Below are 6,674 nucleotides of genomic sequence, written 5' to 3' on the forward strand. Positions count from 1 at the left end.
TCGTAAAAACCAAAAAAAAAAAAAAATAGAGAGAAATGTCTTTGGAAGAATTTTCAGGAAGGTTCTATAGGAAAGAACTAATTGTAGCTCAGTTAGTAGTGCTTGCCTGGCATGCAGGAAGCCATGAGTTTGAATCCCAGCACAACATAAAACTATACAAGATGGTGCTTGGCTGTAATCACAACACATATTGGAGAAAGCAGAAGGATCGGGAGTTCAAGGTCATCCTTGGCTACTTTGCCAACTTAAGGCCAGCCTGGGCTACATGGATTACATGGATGAGATCCAGCTAACAAATAAAGAAGGAAAGATATAGGGACAAGGTCGCTGAAAGCTACTAAAGAGAGGTGATCTCCAGCTTGTCCACAGGGCGAGGCATGGGCACAGAGTCTTTAGACACAGGCAATATTCAAAACAGTGAGGAAAGAAGATAGCTGAAAGATACATCAGGGCTGATTTGGGGTAAAATTATGTACCCAGTCACTTCATTTGTTTGCCAGGTAGCATAACATACACATCCTGGTTACCTGTCAGGCTAGGCACAATTGTGACGTGTGCCCATGGAACTGGGCTGCGGGGAATCCCAGAGGACCAATGCAATTCAGGGGTCTTAGTGCAAGGTGGATAGAACTTCATACAAGGCACAAGAGGAATCCAATGCCTAGGGAGGTATATGTGTGGGGGGGGGGCATGACACCCTGGGTGGACTCTGAAGGGTGTGTAAGTCTCTCTCTCTCTCTCTCTCTCTCACACACACACACACACACACACACACACACACACACACACACACACACGCACACACACACACACAGGGCGACAGATTTTTAAACAGGGAGGCTCACTCATGTAAAGGCTCTGGGGCACAGAGAGCAGGAAGGGGATAAAGGAAGAAAGGAGGATGAGGCTGGCAGGGAGGTTAGGGAGCAAAATCACCAGGCTTTTAAAAGGCGAGGGACTTGGCTTCTTATGCTGTAGAGAATCGGGGCCATTGAAGGCTTTACATAGAGGAAGAAAAGCACTTTATTGCTCTAACAGATGTGACACAGATGGGCCGGGAGGACTAGAAAGAAAAGTCTAGAAGGTCAAGTCACAGGCTATATAGACTGTGACAGACTGTGTTACTGACCTAGTGACAGATGTTCAGGGCTGAACTGGAAATTCACCCTACACAAGAGTTAATTAATCACCACTGAACTCACTACAGCAGTGGTTCTCAATCTGTGGGTTGCGACCCCTTTGGGAGCTGAGCGACCTTTTCACAGGGCTCACGCATCAGATATTCTACATATCAAATATTTACACTATGATTCATAAAGTATCAAAATTACAATTATGAAGTAGCAAAAAAAATAATTGTATGGTGGGGGTGTCACCACGACAGGACTGTATTAAAGGGTCCCAGCTTTAGGAAGGTTGAGAATCACTGAGCTAGATGCTAAGGCTGGCCTGGCTTTAAGGCGCAAAGGTTCATTTCATGGGTCAGCTTGACTGAGTCATGAGATGCCCAGATTCAAAAGCTCAGTAGCCCCCTCAGATTGCACCTGCTCTCCTGAAAGCACGCTGGGGAGTGGCAGCTATCACTCCCTGCCCAGGACCACAGGACATGGGTACACAAGACATAGACAGGAAGGTTGGGAAACTCGGGCCTTTTGTGGGCAGCCATATTCCCCTAGAACCCAGGGGTTTTGTTGCCACATTAGGGGAGGTGAGGTGTGGAGCACCCTGTGGCTCTGTCATAGCCTATTTGGAGGAACTCTTGGGTCTGCCTTGGCTTTGAGACAGGAAGCCAAGGAGTCTAAATACAAAAGTTTTTCTGACTTCAACAGCACATGCGCCAAACTGGAGGAATACAGACAGGGTTAGAAAGGCCGCTGCACACACACAACATGCAAATTTGTGAGGCACTCATGTTGTCCTTAAAAGTTTCCACACCGTAAAGAAAAAGATGCATGATGTGAAGAGACAACTCCCATACGGGGGAAATATTTGCACAGAGGAAGACAGGATTGTTCCAGAAGTGTCCTCTGATCTCTATATGTGTGTATAATCCATTGAACACAGTAACAACCTTCAGTAAATAAATGACCAACACAATTTTGAAAAATCACTTAAGGCCACTAACCACTGGAGGAAAGGCAGATCAAAGCCACAATGATGGTTCTGGTCAGAAGGACAAAAACTAGCCAGGCGTGGTGGCCCACACCTGTAATCCCAGCATGTGGGAGGCAGAGGCAGGATCAGGAGTTCAAGGACAGCCTCAGCTGTACAGTGAACTAGCCTGCACTACTTGAGGCCCTGACTCCAAAACAAAGAAACAAACAGCAAAAATCTGGCGACTCTGTGAAGAAGATGGAATCCTTTTCCATAGTTAGTGGCAATGCATAGTAGTTTGGTCATCCTGGAGGACAGTCTGGGTGTTTTTTAAAAATTAGAAATAAAGCCGGGCGGTGGTGGCGCACGCCTTTAATCTCAGCACTCGGGAGGCAGAGGCAGGCGGATCTCTGTGAGTTCGAGGCTGGGCTGGACCGATAGCCTCCAAAACAATACAGAGATACCCTGTCTCGAAAAACCAAAAAAAAAAAAATTAGAAATAAATCAACATGGTGAAGTAATCTTGATGCTGGGCATATGCCCAGGGCAAGGAAGTCGTCGTCATGCTAAAGAGGCATCTGTCTGTCCCCTCTCACTGTAACACTCACCGTTCACAGCGGCTAAACACGGAATCAACCCATATTTTAAATGTGGTGCATAGGGGCCTGGCAAGACAACTCAGAGGTAGAGACACTTGCTGGCAAGCCCCATGAGCTCAGTGCTATCACCAGGACACACACAATGAAAGGACACAGCCGATCCTCATGAGTCCTTCTCATGCACATGCCATGTCATGCACATACACGCAAAACAGAGAAATAAATGTGCTTTTTAAATGTGATACATATGCAGCCAGGTGGTGGTGGTGGCACACACCTTTAATCCCAGCACTCAAGAGGCAGAGGCAGACAGATCTCTGAGTTCAAGGCCAGCCTGGCCTCCAGAGTGAGTTCTAGGACTGCCTGGGCTACACCAAGAAACCCTGCCTCAAACAAACAAACCAAAATGGCACAGAAGCACAGGAAATGCTATTCAGCCACAAAAAGAATGAAGTCCCACCGTTTGTGGCAATATGGATGGAACTGGAGGCCATTATATTAAGTGAAACGGTTCAGACATAGAAAGACAACTGCTGCATAGTCTCATACAGAAGCTACATAAGCGAGCACAAGCTGTAGATGAAAGAGACGTGTGGGGAAGGGCGTGGAGAGGGGGTGGCTAATGGCTAGGCTGCAAGGCTAACACCTAGAATTCTTTAGCAGGGTAGGGAGACCATGGTTGGCAATGGATTGCATATTTCAAACAGCTGGTACAGAGCGCAGACAGAACCCAGCTCAGGCCACAAGGTCTGTGGCCTCCTCTCACAGACACTGACAGGCACTTTGCTGAGGGTGCCGTGAGCCTTTAGCTGACAACCATCCCTGGGACAGAATCTGTCACCCAGGAAAGTGAGTTTGCAGCAAAGTGTGTATTGGCGGCCACCATACACTGCTCCCCACCAACTTCTCCCGCCTCCTTCCTTCAGTGAGCCTGGCTGTGGGCTTGCACTGTGAAGCCTCCCCCATCCTCACAGAAGAGACCCCACGTCTACTGCGTGGGCCATGATTTCCTCTCTTTGGGGTGCCTGACAAGTTATCTGTCTCTGGTTCTAGAGCCTAGATTCCCCTCAGAGCCTCTGCCATGCTGTCCCTACCTCTCCGTCTGCCCACGGTGTTAAGAACTTTCCCAATAAATTCCTTACTTCCCGGTAATCCAACTCAGTGTCCCTCTTGAACTAACTCCTGCCCTCTGAAGCCCTTCACAGAGGATTTCGAATGCTGCTAACACGAAGAAACGGTCAATGCTTGTGGTATTCGTGGATCACATTGGAGCCTGTCAGTGCATACATACAGCATGAAGCAGACAAATCAGGACACCTCCATGTCCACTGTGATCCATGAATACTGACCATTTCACATGTCGGTTAAACATACATGTGTATGGCAGGGCTTTTGTTTGGTTCCAATCAAGCACCCTCCCTCTCAGAGCACCCCGGAATGGGGGGGGTCAGGCACAGGCGCAGTGTTGGGGAGGTAGGCGGTGGGACAATGACCTGCATAGATCTGCGTCTGTGCACATTTGGGTTTTTTAGGTTTGTTCTCAGCTGCTCCCCCCTTCCCTCCCTGAAACCTGAGTTCTGCTCAATACCCAGAAGCAAGATGCTAGCAGAAGGAGGGATGAGAGGCTGGCCGGAAACGAGGACATGTCCAGGGAAGCCGGGAACAAGTGGGCACCCTGTAATTCTGGATGCCTTCGGCCTTTGCGGCCAGTTGGCCTGGGGCTTGGTTTGCTGTTAGCCCAAGGACACTAGGATCCAGGCTGCTGGGAGGTAGTGACAATGGGCGAGTTATTCCAGAACAAATACAGACCCATGAAGGGCAAAAGTCAAATTTTCCCTGAAAGGTGGGGGTGCTCGATTTAGAGAGCTCCCCCAGGGTGGACTGGGGCACCATCAACTGTGCAGCCTCCTTGGAGATGACCCAAAGATGCCATCCAACGAGCTAGCTCGGAGGCCTGGGGTGGTGACAGACTCAAGACCCCACCCCTCATGGCTCCTCCAGTTTTGAACCTGTAGACTCCCATAATCCATCCAGGGAAGTCTTTTCCATTCCCATTTCCACTCACTTCCTTCTTCCCGCTGGGAGCGCTACCCCTGGGGATCATATCCATCCTCATACTCTCATCCAAAAAAGCTCCTATGGCTCCGAGGCTGGCCTTGGGGGTGGCAATGAGACAGAGGATTCTCTGCTCCAGCCACAGGGCACAGCGCGCATAGTTGCCAGTGGGACATGGCCTGTGGCCGGACGTGTTGGCAGGGCTTCCTCCATACTCAGTTATCTGAGGTCACAGTTAGCTGGTCTTCAGGCTAGAGTTGGAGTTCCCCAGTGCGGTCTGGCCTCCACACCCCCACACTCATGCTGCATAAGGCCGGTTATAAGAAAGGCGTGTCAGGAGGGGACAGGCAGGTAGGGAGGATGCTTCAGAGGCCTTAGTCCAAGGTCACTTGGCCTCATTGCTTTGGGGCTGTGGTTGGGGTGTGGTGGCTCATCTTGTCACCTTGACTGGATTTGGAATTGCCTAGGAGATGCACCTCTGGGTTAATCTGTGAAGGTTTCCACACAGGTTTAATTAAGCCTGGAAGACTCATACTGAACATGGGCTGGGCTCTTGAACAAAAAAATTTTTTTACAAAAAGGTTGGGGAAGGGAATGAGTCAAACACCCTCGTTTATCTTTCTCTGTTTTCTGTCGTGGGGTGCACGTGCTTTACCCCTGCCACCATGCCTTCCCCTCTAGGATGGACTGTACCCTCGAACCACCAGCCAAAGTGAAGACTTTCTTCCTGTGTTGCTTTTGTCAGGTGCATTGTCAAAACAATGAGAAAAATAACCATTGCAGAAGGAGCCCAAGGCAGAGTGAGCTGTTCACTTGAACCAGAAGCAAAGAAAGTCAGGAAAAGGTCAATGTCCCATAATTCCCTTCAAGGACATGCTCCCAAGTGACCTGCTGATTAGTACTGGGTTCCATCTCCTAAAGGCTCGGCCACCTCCCTGTCCACTACAAGCTGGGGACCAAGCCTTCAACACCTGGGCCCTCAGAAGAGCCACAGCATAACACTCTCCAGATCTGGGCTGCACCTGACAGCTCAGCCTTCCTGAAGACGCTATTTGGTGTGATGAAATTGCTGTGTGGTTAAAAGTTCATCAGGACCTCATGCTTACTTGGTTCATGCAACATCCTGGGTTCCATCCCCAGCTTACAACTATGAGGAAAGTTCTAGAACTAGATTGTGGTGGTGTTTGGAAGCAGTGTAAGGGTTATATGGTGCCTGTATTCTCAGCTTTCATGGGCTGAGACCATTGGTTTGCCATGAGTTCAAGGCCAGCTTGACATACAGAGTTCTAGATCAGCCTGCATTAAAATGAAGAAAGCCATTCTTCATGGCCATTTCATTTCTGAGACTATCTGGACTAGGGAAATAACCCAAGATGGGCCCAAACCCATCACAGTACTGTTTGTATCAGTAGAGTGGGAACAGTATCAGTGTCCAAACTAGGGACAACATTAAGTCATCAGAGCAGATCCATAATGTGCACTATCACGTATCTATTGAGTCATTTTCCTTTTTATATTTTTATTCCTTTTGTGTGTATGGGGTTGAAGGTGTCATGTGCGCCATAGCACGTGTATGTGTGGAGGTCAGAGGACAGCTTGCAAGAGTCAAATGTCCCCTTCCATCATAATGGGTCTCAGGCTCAAACTTGGCTCAACTGATTTTACCCACTGAGCCATCTCCCAGGCTCTTAGTGATTTAGAAGGAAAAAAAAAAAAAATGGGGAAGGGCCGGCAGACATGATTCAATGGAGCTCTTATCTCCAAGCCTGACAACCAGAACCCACGCTTGCTGACAGGACAGAACCAGCTCCCTCAAGTTGTCCTCTGACCTTCACACATGCACAGGTCATGACACTTGCATGCCCACAGGCGAACACACACACACACTAAATAAATGTAATTTTTTAATTAAAGGAAAAACCATGG

The sequence above is a fragment of the Mesocricetus auratus genome, unplaced genomic scaffold (genome assembly GCF_017639785.1).
Source record: "Mesocricetus auratus isolate SY011 unplaced genomic scaffold, BCM_Maur_2.0 Super-Scaffold_100027, whole genome shotgun sequence".
Classification (NCBI taxonomy): domain Eukaryota; kingdom Metazoa; phylum Chordata; class Mammalia; order Rodentia; family Cricetidae; genus Mesocricetus; species Mesocricetus auratus.